This window comes from Nesoenas mayeri (genome assembly GCF_963082525.1).
Source record: "Nesoenas mayeri genome assembly, chromosome: 3".
NCBI lineage: Eukaryota > Metazoa > Chordata > Aves > Columbiformes > Columbidae > Nesoenas > Nesoenas mayeri.
Window position 1 is genome coordinate 7,641,429 of NC_137544.1, and position 19,219 is coordinate 7,660,647.

Genomic DNA, 19,219 nt, shown 5'->3' on the forward strand with positions numbered 1-19,219 from the left:
ATATTGCAGCCATTTGTGAAAACATGTTATTTATTTTACTGAGAGTGGGTTGCCCTTATAAAGAAATTTACAGTCTGATGAGGATTTGTTTTGTGTGAGAAGATTTGGGACGAAGACATTAGAATTGCTTCCAGTGCACCAGCTCTGCAGTTCTGAATATCAGTTTGTTTTGCAATTGAAAAACTGCCGGACTGATAAGTTTAACTACTTCTTTTTAAACATTTTCCAGCCTGGCATGCACTCAGGCTGGTATCACTGCCTCTATCAGCTGTGTTACCTAAGCTGATTAACCCACTCTTGTTCACAGAGGTGTATATATTTTCCAACCATTTCCACCCACTGTCCTCCAGTCCTACCATTCTGCTCTTTTTAACTCTCTTTGCAGCAAAAATGACACTAGGACAGGAACATGGGTTGTGATTGCTTTGTTTTTCATGTCGGCAGATCAATGGAGCAAGCTTGGAATCCGAACCACACCACCTTTAATGTGTGCAGAGAAAAGATGCAGAGCTCTGAGACAATTCTAATGGCTTAAGCACAAAGCAAATCCACAGGGAGAGGATTGCTCTGTATTTTCACTGGAGTGTGTAGATATGACAGTATTTAGTTTTCTCTTTAGCCTCCCTTTCTCATTATTTCCTCTTTTCTCTGCTACAAGAAAAAAAATCTTTGCTGCTGGAGGCAAATAAATAAAATGATTTCAGCTGTGTTTTCAAACTGTAACTATAGCACAATCAACTCCCATGGAGTTAGTTGTCCACTGTAAATGTTAATTGATTAATCCAGGTGTGAGCAGCTAAAATAAAAGCCTTATGTAATTGCTTCTCCAGTTCTTTTGTTGATGTCAGTAAAACCAATTTGTTATATATAGCTGCATTAAAGAAGAAATCATATGACTACGAGAAATTACCAGATGAAAAGGTATTTGACAGAAAAAAAGAGAGTTTTAAAACAGGTTAACCTTAAACAAACAAACAAAAATATAACAAACAAACAAAAACTTTATGTATTGCAAATGATAAAAAAATGCCCTTCCAGGGTTTCAGCTATTTCCCGTGTTTGATATCTGGGCAGGGGAAATGGAAGCATTTGTTCCAGCTGAACAGCAGGAAACAAACTGAATTTATCAGCAAAGGAGAAGCATGAGCTTAGTTCCACATTAAATTTGCTTTCCTTGAAGTCAGGGAGCTACACAGTCTGTTGCCAGACTATGGCAATTGGCCTGCAGGCCAGAGAGCAGGTTCTTATTTATTAATAGCAGAAAAATGTCGTTCCATTTTCTGAGAACCATTTTTTTTTCCCATATCAGGCAGCTCTGAGCTGTTTCTCCTCATCTTTCTACATTCACCTTGGACAAGGAGCACACCAGATGCCAACTGCCTCCTCCCAGTACCACTAACTTGCTCAGTAACTCTTCTTGTACCCAAGAACAAGGCCTCCAGGTTATTTTAACTCTGGGGGTTTTTGTGTGTTTTATTTGTTTGGTTGGTTGGTTTGGGGTTTTTTTGTTGGTGGTGGTGGTGGTTTTGTGTTTTGGTTTTTTTTTTTCTGATGAAACAGCACAGAGGTAGCTTGTAACAGGCAAAGGAACTGTCTCTAAACCTCTACTCTATATGAGATCGTGCTCCCCATTTGTCATGTCAATCCCCTTACAAACAGCTTTGGTAATAACACAGAATAGTTCACCAGATTAAAGATTAATCACTGCAGGGAGACCCTTCCCAACACCTGTCCATGCTGTAACACTGATCTCAGAGCAGTGCCAATGGCTTCAGCTCCCCACCTCATGTGGTCAACCAGCCCAGGGCCTCTCCCACTCACGATGTGCATGGGACTGGAGGAGAACCTCAGAGGAAGAGCACTAGTGTGACATGGGATGGGGCACTGCACAGTGGGAAAGCAATAGCATTGCTTGTTCACATTGATTTGCACCATTTCATAGAGTCATAGAATAGTTCGGTTTGGAAGGGATCCTCAAGGCTCATCTAGTCGACCCCCCTTCAATGAGTAAGAACATCTTCAACTACATCAGGTTTCTCAGAGCCCCATCCAACCTGGTCTGGGATGTCTCCAGGGATGGGGCATGTACCAGTGTTCTGGACAACCTCGGCCATTGTTTTACCACCTTCATTGTAAAATATTTCTTCTTCACCTCTAACCTGAATCTCCCCTCCTTTAGTTTAAAAACATTACCCCTTGTTCTATTGCAACAGGCCTTGCTAAAAAGTCTGTCCCCATCTTTCTTTTGTGCTCCTTTCAAGTACTGAAAGGCCATAATAAGGTCTCCCTGGAGGCTTCTCCAGGCTGAACAACCCCAGTTCTCTCAGCCTATCCTCACAGGAGAGGTGTTTCACCTCTCTGATATTTTTTGAGGGCCTGAGTATGACCCATTGAGCAAGGAATATACCACAGCTTGGCCCTGAGTTACCAATGGACACCAGCTGTGGGTCTGGCATCACAATGAACTTATGGCTATGAACGGCCGATCTCTCTTGTCATTTCTTAAGCTTTGCCAAAAAAAGAGATGTTTGTTGAGTAGAACAGCTACATGTGAGAAAAATGGCTTAATTGCACCCTCAACTAGGAAAACAGCATTGTTTGATGACTTTAATCAGCTGGTAAAAACATCAAACTTTCCTTTCACCTGAATGCTGCTTAGAGCAGAAATAATTGAGGTACAAAGGAAAGGGATGGAAAAGGACGGCAAGGCAAGGCAAGGTAAGTCAAGGCAAGGAGGAGGTAATGTATAGTCACTGTGATCACAAAACTACACATGAGGAGCATTCTATAGTTACAGGTGCATCTGGTAAATTCTCCATCTGGTCCAGCAATGTTGTTCAGCACCTTTTTAAAATTCTCCTCTTTTTTTCTGCTACTAACTGAAAAAATCAAATTGTCAAGAAGCTGCATTTCCTCCATTTTAGAAACCATACATCAATCCATTGAAAATTACAAGCTAAGGGATACAGAGGAGGCGGACACCCTAGTAAGGCATTTGTCAAATCATGCACCTGCTTCCTGGCAGATTGTCAAACCCAGAGGGTGCAACAGTAAACAAATCTGAACAATCGTTTCCTTCCCTCACATTAGATGTGTGCTAGTGCTGAAAAAAATCCTAGATACTGCATTAGCAGGAGAAAAGTCTATTTATTCTGTTAGAAAAAGGTAGACATGGAACAACTGAGGTCACTAAGGGTTTGGATAAGAAGTTTGTGACTTTGAGTGGTCACATCATCCCTTCCTAAGGCTAACCCTAACCTGAGGGTGTGGAAAAGCAAGATCATGGTGCACACTTGTTTCCAGGTCTATTTTTATAACTAAAGAGACTGCAACCCATAGTCTTACCTCAGTCACTTTTCACCACCGAGAGTAGAAGTTTACAGTCCCAGTGATATGCAGTCCAAAGTTAGTGTGTGAGAGCATCCAAATCTGTTACAGACAGAGAGAATGATTTAAGCAGAGGGATCTCTCTGAACCCAGCTTGTCTGGATGTTAATAGGACAGGAAACATTTGCACACAGTGTAGAAGCAATTTCACTCAGACCATGGCAATGCCTAGCAGAGATGAACAGCTGGGGTCCAAAAGCAAAGATCTCTTTCAGAGAATCATAGAACAGCTTGGGTTGGAAGGGACTATCAATGGTCCCCTAGTCCACCCCCCTGCAGTGAGCAGGGACCAACACAACTGGAGCATCAGAGAATATACCATTGGTCCAAAGGATATCAAGATGCAAGTGAAAACATTAGACTAACTTGTTACTCCAAAAGCACTCTGCAGGTAAAAGAGGATACCCAGTAACAGGATCTTTAAACCTATCTAGAACAAGAAGAATTGCTTTTCATGTTGCCTCCAGCCATTCAACATCACTTCTCTTTTCTCTGTCCTAAAACTTAGCCAGGACCATGTCAGAGACAAGACGCTAAGAACCTTCAAGATGTGTCCTGTCTTAGGTAGAGCAGTGGCATCAGCCTAGCAAGAGTACTGCAGGATGTGAAACCATTTTCAGAAATGTAACCAAGAAAGCAACACTGCAAATTTTAGCATATCTCTCATGGTGAAATACTGACACCCACGTATCTGCCTTCAAAAGACTGGAATGAGGATAATGGTAGCAGGAGAAAGGTCTACAGTAATAAGACAGACAGAAGAGATCTGATTTGGAGAAAACCAGAATTCTGTTGGGTTAAAAGTTTTGAAGGAGGTGACAGGTTTTGATTTGCAAAGAGATTAAGATGCAGTTATTGTGAGTAACTAGAATTGGAGGCATTATGGAACACCCTCACAGACAAGGTTTGGACCTCACCTTCCTATGTAGGAATCATCCCATTTGCTCTGCTGATAACTCCTTAGCCAAAAGCTGCCTTCCCATGTCACAGGAGAGATCAAAGACACTTACCCCTTGCTCCTAACATAAAACAGAATGGAATGGAATGGAATGGAATGGAATGGAATGGAATGGAATGGAGTGGAATAGAATAGAATAGAATAGAATAGAATAGAATAGAATAGAATAGAATAGAATAGAATAGAATAGAATAGAATAGAATAGAATAGAATAGAAAAGAATAGAATAGAATAGAATAGAATAGAATAGAATAGAATAGAATAGAATAGAATAGAATAGAACAGAACAGAATGCAAGATTTGGAAGAGACCTACAATGATCATCTAGTCCAACTGCCTGATCACTTCGGGGCTGACCAAAAGGTAAAGCATGTTAAAGGCATTGTCCAAATGTCTCTTAAACACTGCATCCTAAAATGCCTGTGGCATCGACCATCTCTCTAGGAAAGCTATTCCAGTGTTTGACCACGTCCTAGGTAAAGACACACCTCCTAATGTCCAGTCTGAACCTCCCCTGGTGCAGCTTTGAACCATTCCTACACAACCTATCATGTCATATCACTGGACTCAGGGGGAAACAATGAAGAAGCTGACTAAAACTTGATGGCCACTGGGAAACAAGTTCTGTTGGCCTTGTTTGAAGGTTTTTCACAGAACAGACCCAGAGCACAGGTTCACATAACAGGCCCAGAGGAAGCCATCATCTTCTGATGCTTGAGAAGGCACAGATCTGCAAAGAGTGATATCTCACTAAACTGAAATTCTGGTCCAAGACCTAACAGCAATTAAGGAATTTTCACACCGCTCTCTACATGACTTGTAGCACATGCTGTATTTGTGATGATTACACCATTTTGGAAGACTGTACATAGCATAAAAGTGTATTTCTGCTGAAACTCCTCCAACTCAGCAGAAACTGAGTGGGTGGATGGAAACAAAGAGTTACCTTTCATTCTTTAAACCATCAATACATCTGACACTTCAGAACAATTTGTGAGAGTCTATGAAGATGTATTTGGCTATCCATGTGCAAAAGTGACTAAGAATTCACCGTTCAGTTGTATAGTAACCTATAATCTCTCACGTATGGTACATTTCAACACCTCCAAGAAATGGACAAACATTTATTTTATAGGCAATAAAGGGCAAGGATGTGACAGGTAGTCATGCCTTTCAGTTCCTAGGCAGCCACATTAACCACAAAGCCACTGCTAAGTGATAGAGGGTTTGTTCAAATTAACTTTGTTCCAGCATTTTATGTTTTTTATGTGTGCAAGAATGTTTGACTTGGTTGTGATAAAAGACTGAGCAGAAGTATGAGAACTCAATTTCATTCATAAAAAATAAAATCCTGATTTTTTTTTTCCTCATCTAGGCACTCCCTCAAAAAAAAACAGAACATGCAAAAAGCAAGAGTCCTGAGGCCAGGATATTTACCTGGGAAGTAGGCAATCTAGATATAAATCCTACCTGGGAGATTTTAGAAGATGGATTTGAACTGGCTTGTATGTGACCAGTGCTCAGCCACTGGCAAGGTACAGTTATTAATCACTAAGCAAATAAATACCTTACTGGCTCAAAGTGGAGCAACCCCAACCAGAGAAATTGCCTCTATAAGCAAGAGTCTTCCCTGGTTCAATTCTCTCCTGCAAATCAGGTAGAATTCATACCCTCATCACTTCCCAACCAGGGAGTTGTTTCCTCATCTGCTGAAGCATCACTGCTCTCATCCCCCAAACCAGACAGAGCAGAGGGTGTCCCTGGGCCTTAATGTGATCTTGAGGGTGTCTTCCAACCAAAATGATTCTATGATTCTGGGTGAGTAGGCTCCATCCACAGCTGCCCCATTCATGTCCTGGAGACCCCATAGAGCAGCCTGGAACAGACACTTCATCTGTAGGAATTAGAACTTGTGAATGTGTCCAGTGTGTTCTGCATCATCTGCCCCTGATGATGATGCACATAAAGCAGATGGAAGCGTGGGTAGCTCAGGGCAAATCTGGAGCAAAGCAATCGACTAAATCAGTCTCTCCCAGTCAGGCTTGCTCTCACTAGACATTGGTTACACTAGCAGCTGATCTGTCATTCAGACCTGTGTCTTGGCACAGGTTAGCTGTAGTTGTTTGATGAGAATTTTTTAAATAATTTGACCATTCAAAAGAAAAAATAAAAACATTTAAATAACTAAATAAATAGTTTGGCTCTCCACTGCCCTGCACCCTCAGCCTGCTTTTGAAAACTACACAAAGCAGATGTGAAGTGGCACTGCTTGGGAGATGGAGGATCAGAAGGACCATAGCCAGGTCATGAACAATGGAGGTTGGCATATTTCCACCAAAATCATTGTGCAGCTCAATGGCAGAGAACGTGCCAGTTTCCATAAGTTGCGGATCTCATCTCAGCCCCAAGAGTCAAACTGCTCTGCACATTTCTGAACATAGAATCATGGAGTTATAAATCATAGAATCATTTTGGTGTGAAGAGACCATTAAGATCATCAAGTCCAACCATAACCTAACGCTAGCACAAAACCACGTCCCTAAGAGCCTCATATCTACACCTTTTAAACATCTCCAGGGATGGTGACTCCACCACTTCCCTGAGAAGCCTGTTCCAATGTTTCACTAACCTTTCCACAAAGAAATTTTTCCTAATGTCCAATCTCAATCTGCCCTCGTGCAATTTGAGGCAACATGTCCATCTCCAGAGCACGTGTCACCCTTAGTGCTTAGAAGCAAGGGACAGACTCACACAGCATCACCTACTTACACAGATGTATCTTCTGGTTACACAGCAAAAAGAAGTAAGGTAGATTTATTGTCAGCAGATTGAAAGAGTCACCTGAAAGGTTCCTTTCATCTCCATCTTCGGCAGTTCTGGTCATCTCTATTGCTTCTCACACTCTGGAGCTGTTCCCCTCTGAATGTAGTATTGCACAACTGTATCAGGTAACAATAAATCTCATATGACAGCTGATCCGGCTTAAGCCACTGTGAATAATGAACACAGCACAAATAACACCTGTCTGAAAGAAAGACCTTATGAGTGTCTCATGGAATGTTTTTCACTGTTAACAGCTCCAAGGGCAGAGACTACATCAATCCCTTCCCCACATGCACAGAGGCTGGAGCTTCTTTGCAGCAGCAAGGGGCCCTCACACCCCTCAGGCACATCCCACCACATAAAGTCCACAAAGCAGCACATCAAACATTGAATCTACCCAAGCATTAGCCACCACAAAGTGATGTGGTTGGTTTTATCCTTTTGAGCTAATGATGGTAGATTCAGCAGGTAAAGAAAGTCTTAGCTCTTGCAAGAGCCTGCAACATCAAGGTCTCCACAGAGATATGGTGTGAGCCTCAAGTCCCCTCTCAACATCCTGGCCTGCCCAAGCTTGGAGTTTAAGGAGTCACAGAGACAATAAAATGGCAACAGCTGAAAAATTACTAAAAAGCCCCTAACCATGTGCACCAAGAAGGTATATTCCCCAGCAGCTAACTGGTTCATCCTTAAAACATTTTGCTGCTGTAGCACAGTTTCTAGCTATTTGTAACTTGGAGCCACAAACCACACTAGGCCTGGCCAGCCAGGGCACTAGCAGGAGAGATGCAGGGAAGGAATGCAGGCAGCAAAAACATCGGCCACATCCCAACATAACAGTCTGGCATCTGGGCTGTCCTGCAGTCACAATGCCTACATGCTCAGCAGCAATGCCAGGACCCTTGTGTGTTCCTAAATACTTTATGAAACCCAAGGAAGAAGACAAACTTTGCTTCATAACTCCTGCTCCACCACCAGTGGTTACTCCATAGGGTTTCAAACATGGCAGTGCCAGCACCAGGGAGTGGGGGACTGCCCACGTACAAGTCCAGAATTTCAAAACAACCTCTCAAGTTCATTTTCTACACCTGGAAACGGTCTGATTCTTGATGGTTCAAGCAGGGAGTGATTCTCCACGACTTTAGGAGCTCACTATATCATATCAATGAAGGAAAAAGGAAGAGAATACCTTTATTAGGAACTAAAATGCTCTGTGCAAGGAGAAGATATCTGATGCAGGAGGGCTTTCTAATACCACTGATGAAGAGCTAATCAAATCTCAACCCTGGGGAATTTCGAATTGCAAACACAAGCATATTTTTTATAGTTGAGGCAAGTAGAAGCAGTAAATGGGGAAATGTGATGAGCTCTCTCTTAGTTAGAGTCCTTAAGCTGGGTTCAGTTCTAGAATCTCAACTGACAGAACCCATGGTTGATCTTGGATGTATACTCATTTATACTGGTTAATTTTCCAGCCTTACATGTCTTACTAAAAACCATGCTCTATTTCATCCATAACCTATTGGATTCAGCACAGGAACCCCTGGATGAATGTCTATGGCCTGTGTTGTCAGACTGGATGAACATAATAAACTTTTCTTGCCTTAAAATATCTGTGGAGCAGTTAGTGTAGGTCTGCATGGTTTTATTGAAGTCATCGGAATTATATTGATTTACAGCGGCTGAGAATATGTCCCGTTTTTAATTTCTTCAGCAATTCAAACCAGCATGATAAAACTGGTATAAGCAGAGAGTGAGCCAGCCCATTTGCATCCTGGGGGGCTACTGAGGAGCAACTGTTTCTGATCCAGATGGTAATTCAGCCCATTTTAGAAGCAGAGGTTTTATTTCTTTCCCACTTCGATTCAGAATTTGTCAGTCATTGTGGGGCAGACAAGGCTGTGAGGCAGGTGTTTAGAGAACCGTATTAAATTATGCACAGCAGAAAATCTGCAAAATGTACTTCAAGAGCTGGAAACTTACCATGTGTGACTGAAAATTGCAGAGAGACAGAATCCTAATTTCCAGATTAATTATTTCATCAATTAAAGCTGCATTTGCAATCCTTTCTTATTTGTCTGCCAATCTGCAACTATTGCTAATACAAAGCTATCACCATAATAGAAACCAAAGTAGTTATTTGATGCCATGTGCATATGGCAACCTACCTTTTTTTCAAGTGTACTAGTTCCAGCTAATTGGTTTTTTAATGTATTTGTGTTAGTTTGTGGAATTTCATAGTTCTTACTATGTAGAGACAGGTAATCAAATGAGAAAATTGAGTGAGTTCTGCTGTGTGCTGTGTGTTTATGAAATGAGAAGGTAAGATTTATAGTTAGATGATGTGGTAACTGTTGACACAAAAACAAAACATCTCCTGCTGATCCACCCAATTCTCAACTCATTTTGCAAAGGTACTTCAGCCCCCAAATTCCTCTTCGGTCTTGCTACCTCCTAACTGTGCCTTCCAGTTCTGTAAGGTCTTTGTTGTTGCTGTGCTAAGCTGCGGTATATTTTGCTTAAATCCAGGCTAACTTTTACAACTGAGAAGCTGTGAGCTGAGGCAGTCCAGTGGCTTCAGACAAACTCCTAGCAAAAGAGAAGATGCACGACTGTATCATTAGCAAAAAGCAGGTCTGCAAAGGCTGAGAGCGAAGTGGGACTGAAAGCAGTGTCAATAGCACAAACGTGCAGCCTTGAAAAATACACACAGCCCTGCCTTGCTGCATGCATCCAAATTCCATCACTTTGATACTTCTATATGCATTTAGGGTCATGCCACTGAAATTGTACCCAAAATTGCATCCATTGCCTCAGGACTGAGTGCTCCTGCAACTCTCCCATGCTGCAGCCCCTTGTCTGAGTGATGGAGCTGTGCCTTGCCCTATTGCAGGTACATCTGCAGTATTTTATTCCTAATACAACTCTTTCCTCAAGGAGGGGAGCACAAAAACAGAACATGTAGTCAGGGTTAGGGAAGAATTCCAATATCCATTTGCAAACATTTTATGGCTTATTTCTACCTTCTGGCAGGCACAGAGGTGTAAAATGAAGTTTACAGATGGCCACCAAGCCAGACACCATCGAGGAAAAAAGTATAGCTCTGACAGTAAATCCTCTGAGGCTTTGCACATGCTGACATTCTAGGCAAGGCTTTAAGCCAGGCTTTGGTGCCAGACCAGGGCTGCTCCCCACCATTTCCTCACTGGCGGCAGTTCCCAGCCTCTGGACCAAAGGAGTTGAGAAGCATCTCCCAGGGGACCAGGTGTAAATCAAACCCCAGAGGGTGAGAGGACCGAAGGAGAACTACAGTCACTTTCTACTGATAACCAAACACACCACCCATGACACCGAGCCTCTGCAACACTTGGCACCCGAGGCTGCTGCTTCATCGCTTTGAAGTGCTTTTCTGTCACTCTGTTAAGGCACAAAGTTTTAGTCCCATTTTAAGGAATTATTGTTTCATTCTAATATCATCTTTTCTATCTGCATTTGTATATGTCTCCCTGTAAATTGATTAATTTTTTGTTTAACTTTTGATTTTTATTAACTCCTTTTGAACCTTTTGCATATCCTGAGCTCCATATGCAGAGATCCCGTGTCTCTGAAATTAATATTGCATATTCTACCCCTTTAAAAGATCCATGCTCTTTGGCTACAAGCTAGCAATACTGAAATTCTGAGTTTATGTCTTTAATTAAAAAAAAAAAAAAAAAAAAAGTTAATAAGTATACTGCCTGGAATAGTTATTTTAGAGTTATATATCTAAGAAATTGTTTGCAACTCCAACACAGTGAGGTTTGGCAGGGGTGGAGGAACAGTGGGGTTGAATTATTGTCAGAACATCTGTGAGAACCGAGTCCAAAAGGAAACAGACACTTTCATAAATCTAGCCATTTTATATGGTACATTTGGGAATTTTTATTGTCATTATTGTAGTGGGCAGAGTACAGAGTACATGGTCTTTTTAAATTCTAGAACAGAATCAGATGAACTGCTTCCTTATAAGTAAGTAAATCACATACCGCACTATTTGAATTACTCAAAAACCCAGAGGCTCCTGCTGAGATTAAGCCCTTATTGTACAGACAAGTAGCAAAATACAATATCCATTCTTAAGAATTTACGATCTGCATGAGCAAAACGTTAAAGGCTATCAGGAGTGAAACTATTCCCATTTTTCATACAGAAAGCAATAGTAGAGGGACCTGAGGGGGTCTGATGTTAATTCCCTCTCTCCAAAGTTCATCCATATTTTTAAAAACATACAGTTCTGTGTAACCTCATCAGAAGTCATCCAGGGTGCTCTTAGGAGGACTAGGGGATAATCTCCTGTCCTGGATGTTATGGAAATGCAGTTGCTGTCCCTCTCAGTGCCCCAGCGGGGCTGGGAGCCTTGGTAGACACCAGATGCAGGTGGGACTTGTCAAAACTCACTCACTGGGATCCAGAAAGTACATTGAGAGTATTTATGAATAGAAGCTGTAGAAGCAAAGACACTATCCTTCATTAATCACATTTCTTTATTTATTTATCCAGGCTGGACTATCTGCCCATTTTCTTTCTCAGTAACTTGCCAGTTGCTTCAGAAAAAGTCAAAGGGCAACCTCAGCTCACCAAGAGCCTGATCTCTGTAAGTCAGCTTTAGAAACCTGCATTAGAAGTCTCTAAACATCATTTAGTCATGAAAACTCTCTTCATAGTCTGTAGTGAGAAGTGGGCATCATTACTGAATGATCTGTTTCTCATTTCACCTATTTTTCAATCAGACAAATCTTCCTCTAAAAGCACTACTTTCTCTCTTGTCATCGTTAACAGGGTCTGGGCATTTGGTCAGACAGTGATATTTATAATTATGGAAAAAAAATCCCACCGGCCAAACTTGAAAAAGAATGTGCCCTAAGACTTTCAAGACCTCCAGCTGACAGCTAAGTGTACAAAAACACCTTTTAAAATGCAGAGCTTGGTGCCCAAAGGCTCCCCTCTGCCCCACTCTGCTCTCCCCTAAGCTGTATGCATTTCAGAGCTCAAGACATCATGACAAAATCATCTCCCCTTCCAGCTTTTCTGACAGTCATAGGAGAGGGCTTCTGGGTCAGCTCAGCAAATGACTTGTCTTTAAAACTGAATTTGAACCCCACAAGCCCCCAGTCAGAAGCTTTCCCTAAACCTGAGCTGAGAGTAGATCTGGAGAACAGCAGGTTCTCCCATTTCTCTACTGGAGCTGACACATCTGTGCATGATCACCCTCATCAAGCAGTGAAAAAGCTCCAGAAGAGCCTCTTTCTTTACTGTGTTGCCTCATCTGTTTGTGTTTCTCCCATGCATTTGGAGGCAAGTACAAGAAATATTGCACAGAGACTCTCCAGGGTTTGAATACCAGAAGGTTTCCATTGGACTGACACTGTTAGCCCAGGTAAAGCTTGTGTGCAGAGCTCGCTGACAAGGAGAAATACAGCCAGCTGCTCTGTACCTCTGAAACAGGCATCTTTGCATTTTTTTAATGCTTAATTTAATGGTGAAACCTTCTGCTCTGCTCCTCTGGAAGTCAATGAGACATCCATAATATCACTGGATCAGCAATACCTGTTAGGAAAGTGAACTTCTACGCTATTTTTAAGAGCTGAATCAGCTGCTTTACTATTTCATCCCAAATGTCAGGGTCAAGTTATCCTGGAGCAATAATCTCAAGAGCGCCAGTCCCCATATGCATATCACTGGAACCAGAGGTTCAAAACAAGCTGGGAAGGAGAGTTGGAACCCCTGGTTTAAACAATTAAAGCCCATCAACATTACAAAAGGGTAGAATATTATTCCTAAGACTAAAATCCTAGAGGGTGAAACTGCTAAGATTTTAGAAGTGCAGGACTTTGTAACAGCAGTATGAAATTATATTCCCTTCTAGATGTAATTATTGGACTCATTTGTGTAATTTGCCTGGTAGGTACCCAGTTATGATTTGCAACAACAGCAATGTCTCTCCACCTCAGGATTAAGTTTTCAGAGCAAGAATGGGCAAAAGAGGTACCATATCCAGTCTCGCTCCATCTTTCGCCCTTTTCAGTACATATGGATATCTCAGAACCAGCTTGTAGACCAGAGTGCTTGTTTGAACATGCCTGAGAAAGCCTTTTTCAAGACAGCTACTCTGAGCCTCAGAAGCTCCAGAGGGTACACTCCAGCAGTGGCTCCAGCCATCGTTACAAATTTATTGCCTACACCATCATCTGAATTGCCTGGTCTGCAAGTTAAATACTGAACCCATTAAATAGGTTACTGTCTTCTTGCAAGATCATGAGAATATTAAGGCCTCAAGGAAAGCACCATCATTAATTTGCAGGTCAGGAATAAAACCCTTTGCTTCCAAAACAACCATGAGCTTCAATCTCCCTTCTGTTCTCAGCAGTACTATGTAAGTACTCATTACAAAGGGAAAAGCAGCAAATATATAAGTTGTTAGATAGATTACCTTCTGCTCAGCAAATCTTACACTCATGCACCCAAAGGGATTAAAAAGGAGGAAACCTAGATTCTATCAAAGCTGTAAGCTCCATGCAGAAATATCTGGCTATCCCATGAAAAGCCACATGAGTTCAAACTTTAAGCCTCAACCTATGTCAGGTAATATACAGGAATTGTTGTGGGCATTACTGAAATATTTACTCTCAAAGGAGAATAATCATGAAGAAAGCAAGAATAACAGAAAGTCAGATATTCCACCTAATGGAAAACAAAGACATCTTTATATGATCCCTCTCTCACAAACAAAGGCATTAAATGCACTGATTTGATAAGCACAGGTGGATTTCACATGCCTGGTGGATATCCAAAGCAAGTTAAATCATGCAATTTGAGACATGTAAAGGCTGCAAAATAAATTAGAGATGCTCAAAACACAAAATGAGGTTTAGCCATACAGAGCTTGACTGGTTTTATTTTAGCCTGCTGAGAACAAGAGTAAATTAGCCCCACTGAGCTCCAGGATGCCACAGCTGGATTGCTGCCCCACCTAAGAGAGTTCATCAAAAGCTGTGCTAGGGACTTCTTCACTGCAAGCATAGACAACTATATTCATGTATATCATGGAAAATAATAGCTGCTACCACCTGTCTCTGACCCTGGAGGGTTAATAGCTTTCTTAGTCATAGGAGCTTTACTCCTCAGCATCTTATCTGGCCTAATCAACAAATACTGCATTTCCTTACACTGAAAGGAGTCAGCATGGCTGTAGTGTTGACAGCTGCACCTAACCTCATCTCAGAGATGGGCAGCAGGAATGCTTATGGTTTCTACTTGGTAGGGCCATGTTACGCCTGTATTCAGAAAATAATCCCCTCTAAAAAAAAAACGCTAGTCTTGTTTTTAACTTCCCAGCAAGTGTTTGGGGGGAAGTTGCTTGCAGTGGTCACCCAGCTTTGCTTTGGAAAAACACTTTGACAAAGGGAAGTATCAGTCCATGAGCATCCTTTCTTGGAATGGGGAGGAAACAGAGACAGAAATATAATGATGCTTTCTGAGAATTTAAGAGATCGTTATATAATCCTAATATGTTACCATGTAGCATATGAATGTCATAATTTAAAGCAGTAGTAAATTTGTTTTAATATACTCTGATGTGAGTGAAATACATAATGTATGTGATGATGCAAATACTTAGCACAGGCAATTCTATTTTCTTCCTCACTGCCATGTTTCAGACTATCCTAATGATGCAAATGCTTATCACAGAGATTACTGTTTCCTTCCTCACTGCCATGTTTCAGACTATCGTAATAACAGAGACAAGCAGAGGAACCTTCTCATACCTGCTTATCCAGGGCTAACCTGGCCTTCAGAGCAAGCCCTGCAAGCCTTGCAACCATGAGAATAGCCCTGTCCTACTTGCCCACCAGCACAGGAGGGGACCCTCCTGGGACCTCACCAGGGATCACTCCTGCACAGAGGAGAAGTGAGCTTCATCCTAGAGGGATGAAACCTGGAGTAAGAGGTTGTCGAGGGTTTTGATTGCAGGGTGACAATAAAACCATGGCAGATGTATTGTTAACCCCCCTCTCCTCCCCCTTCCCACTAAGGACAGGTGATCGGGAGGGAAAAAAGGACAGAGAGAAGAGAGTTGGAAAAATTAAAAATATTTTACTGATACTACTAATAAAAATAGAGAAAATAATACAAAATATACAAAACCAATCTTGAAAGTCTCAGCAACTGCAGAGCCGGCACCCGAAGTCCTGGATTGGACTCTGCAGCCAACCAGAGCTGGATTCAGTCTGTCACTGGCCTCAGTTCGCAGGGACAACTTGCAAGATCCTCTCCTAATGTCGGCCATAAGGAAAAAGGGACGAAATCCTCGTGATCTCCCATTTTTATATGAAGTATCACATGAATAGGATGTTATACTCAGTTGGTCAGTTTCTTGGTCACCTGTTTTCTCGTTGTCCCTCTCGCGAGATGTCCATTCGTGCTTATCAATAACTTTGCATTCCATTGCTATGTTTACCAAAACATGTGTCTTGTTCTCCAGGAAAACGCAGCTAATATGAAGGCTTTAGCTGACAGGCAAATTCACTAAGAGAAATTTGTTTTTAACAAAACCAGGACAGAGGTCAGGAGAGAGTGAGTGAAGTCCAGGGACCTCAGGGAGACAGCAGCACTGCCCTGAATTACGTGGTGGCTTTTGAATAGCGTTATCTGTTTCCTAAACACCCAAATGCCAGGCAAACCTGTAGCAGGTCTGAAGTCCTTGTTTAAACCAGGACTAAAATAAAAATGTATCTTCAGAGCTATGAGCCTATAGTGGGAGAGCAGATGATGAGGAAGTGAAGAATGTGATGAAGCCTTGAAGGAGGCTGATTGTCCTAGGTCAGTAACCATCATTGCAGGTAGATGAGGGATGAACAACAAACATCCTCTGATGCAATAAGCTGTGTCTGGAAGTGTGCTTCTGTGCTAATTCACTGCAGCATTTTCTCTACCCAGAATCCACAGGTTTGTGCCCTGGATTAACTCCTGCTGTGTGGTTCAGAGGACAGTCACAGCATGAGGCTCCCCAAACATAATGGGACAGGTTGTTCACTGTAAAGGGGTGGATATACAACTAAGGAGGTAATCACCTTCCTACCAGTATGAACTTTGCCATTAATCTCCAACATATATCAGCACCTGAGCCATAATGCAAGGATAAAATCTCTTGTTTCTCATGTTTTGTTTGCCTGGGTGATTTAGATTAGAGGATTTTCAGGATGATGGTTGCCTTACTTCAAGCGTCCATACAGCATCTAGCAATGTAGGATTATGGTCTCAATAGGCAGCTCACAGTTGACAGTAATACCAAAAAAAAATCACGGTAAACCAGAAGCAAGAAATTAGATCAGTTTTAGGATGTACAGCCATAGCTCTAGTATAGAAAAATTCATTGAAACAAACTCAGTTTCTATACTGAACTGAAAAACAGAATAAATGAAAAAATTAAGGAAGTATATTTAAAGAAGCACTTTCTTTTTCTGATCCTTTTTTTAAGCATTAACAATGGAAAACTATGCGATCCTTTGAAAACAATTATATAATCCTGAAACAGTGGCTGTCCTGTAAGAAAACTAAAAACTCTGGATCTCATTCTACAGCAGGAAAGAAAGAAAGAATGTGAAGCATTTGTAATGATGATGGATTTTTAAAATAAAACTATGAATTAATTCTACTAAAATGTATTTGAGAGATTTTTACTCTTTTTGCAAATAGCCATGAAGAATAATTCTAACTTAAACAGAGACACTCCTGACTTTTACCAATTCATTTTGAAATTGGAGACACAATATGTTCTTCATTACAAACAATAAAATACATTAATTTCAAATAGCTAATTTTTCCAGAGTCTGCTAAGTGCTTCAGAAATATCAGCACAAGGAAAACAAAAATGGTGTTAAAAACTAATCAACTGGCTAAAAAAAAGTAGCAAAATCTTTTATTGTCCAAAGGGGTAAAACATAGTTCCCTTGATTGAATATTTTGGCCAGCATTGGAAATAGGAATCATAGTCATTAGGTCAGGCAGTGATAACAACAATATTAACAGATAACTCATATTTATGTCAATTCACTCTGTGCCTCAAGAAAAGTCTAATATGATTCTCCTCTCTGCAATTCGGCACTGCCATCAACACTTCGATGGATGACTTCCAAAGGGCACATAAACCACCACACTTCTAGAAAAAAGGTCTCTCCAGCAATTCTGTTTGCACAAAATAAATGCGAGACACTTTTCCGCTGTCCATTAGCAGATGTTTTCTGGAGGAGCAGCGGGAGCTGGACTTTTGCAGGGCTCACAGGATGGCCCCGGAGGTCACCATCTGGGCTGCCGAAAAGCAATCACAATCCAGAGGCCAAACTCTGCTCAGGCATCTCTGAGTAAAAGTGCTCTCAAACTTCATAAGGCAGCAGGTTCAAGGGAGATGTTGGATCAAAGGATTCAGCCTGAAATAGATGAAAAATCACACAAGCATTTTCTCCTCTGAAAAATGGCAATTCAAAGCTTGCCTGAATGAAAATGGCTTTTGATATCTGTTATTTGTCTGAGTTTGAACTGGTAGATTTTATGCAGAGTTTGCATTTAAGATCTGTAGTCTTATTTTTGTAAGCAGGGAATGTTTCTAGGCTAATGGGGGAACTTACAATACTTGATATAGAAAATATCTATATAGCAATTATAGGAAATACTACAGGTCCATTACTTCCTGATGGAGATGTTAATATGAACCATTAAGCAACATATTGATTTAATGTTAGCAGAGAGTTCTCATTTCAGTATTGCTTTAGGATTTTGGAAAAAGAATTGCAAGGAGATATCATAGCAGAGAAAGATTATTATAAGGTGCTTTTATCACAGACTTCTGCCAGAAATGGTGTTTAACATGGCACATGTCACATATATTTCTTTCCATTGATTTCACCTTCCTGCTGGTTCTATGTTAATTGCAAGATATTGTGCATATAAACCACACTTTTCAAATGATCTCCCTTGTTTGTGATAGCTGTGCACAGATTCATGAAGGGCATTACAAATATATATTAACTGGTGCCTGTGTGGTTCTCTAAGCAGTCAATTTTTAAAGCACTGTCTTATTGAGCTATAAATTCTTCCACAACAGAAATTGTAGGTTCTGAAAGGTTTCCCATGGGACGTTTTTAGCTTTTGCCTGATGACGTTAATAAATAAGGTAAGTAATAGTCAAGAGGAGAATGAATTTGAGTGGAAGCATTGCGCTGATAGGTCCCCATCGAACTGGAAAGAGACATTAGATGTTCCTTCACGCTTGCAGGTACCACGGTAACCTTCTCCCAGCCTGACAGTCCCAAACCACAGCTTGGTCCCCATCTCTTGCTTCAGTATCTGGCCAAAGACACATGAGCCTGGAGTGCAACAAAATCAGTTATTTGGAAGGAGAAGATATCTGATATCTCTGGGTAGCAAGACTGGTATTTATCTGACCAATATGCCACCGTCCTAAATGGTCCTGCAAGCGATGAAGAAGGATACAGCTGGACAAGCACCACAGCTGCTGGCTGTCCACATGTCCCAGTGTTCTCAACAGCCTGTTACTCCAAATCAGGCCTGAAAATGGTGCATGCCATGGCATCACTATTAGTGTGTTTGCAGGATAATCATTTTTAAAAAGCACAAAAATTGGTTGCTGCCATAGACTGGGAAAATGCTCATGTTGTCACTGTCAAGATCCTGTTTTGGTCACATCCAACTGTCCACACCAAGCTGGGCTCACAGGCTCCTGTTCTGCCTTGAGAGAGGAGCCCAGCATAACATCCTTCCCAAACCCTTGCTCTGCTGAGGTCTGCAATGAGGATTTGGCCCCAGGGACAGGGTGACCTCAAGAACAACTCTGCTGTATTGTGGGTTTTGCACCACTGCCCAGGCTGGACATCCCACCCCATGAGCCATGAAACACAAGTGTCACCACCACCGAGATTCTCTGGTGGCTGATCAGGACTGAGCCCTCACTGGTTTCTCTGAATCACTTAGGGTGAAAGGATGTTGTCTGAGAAAGTC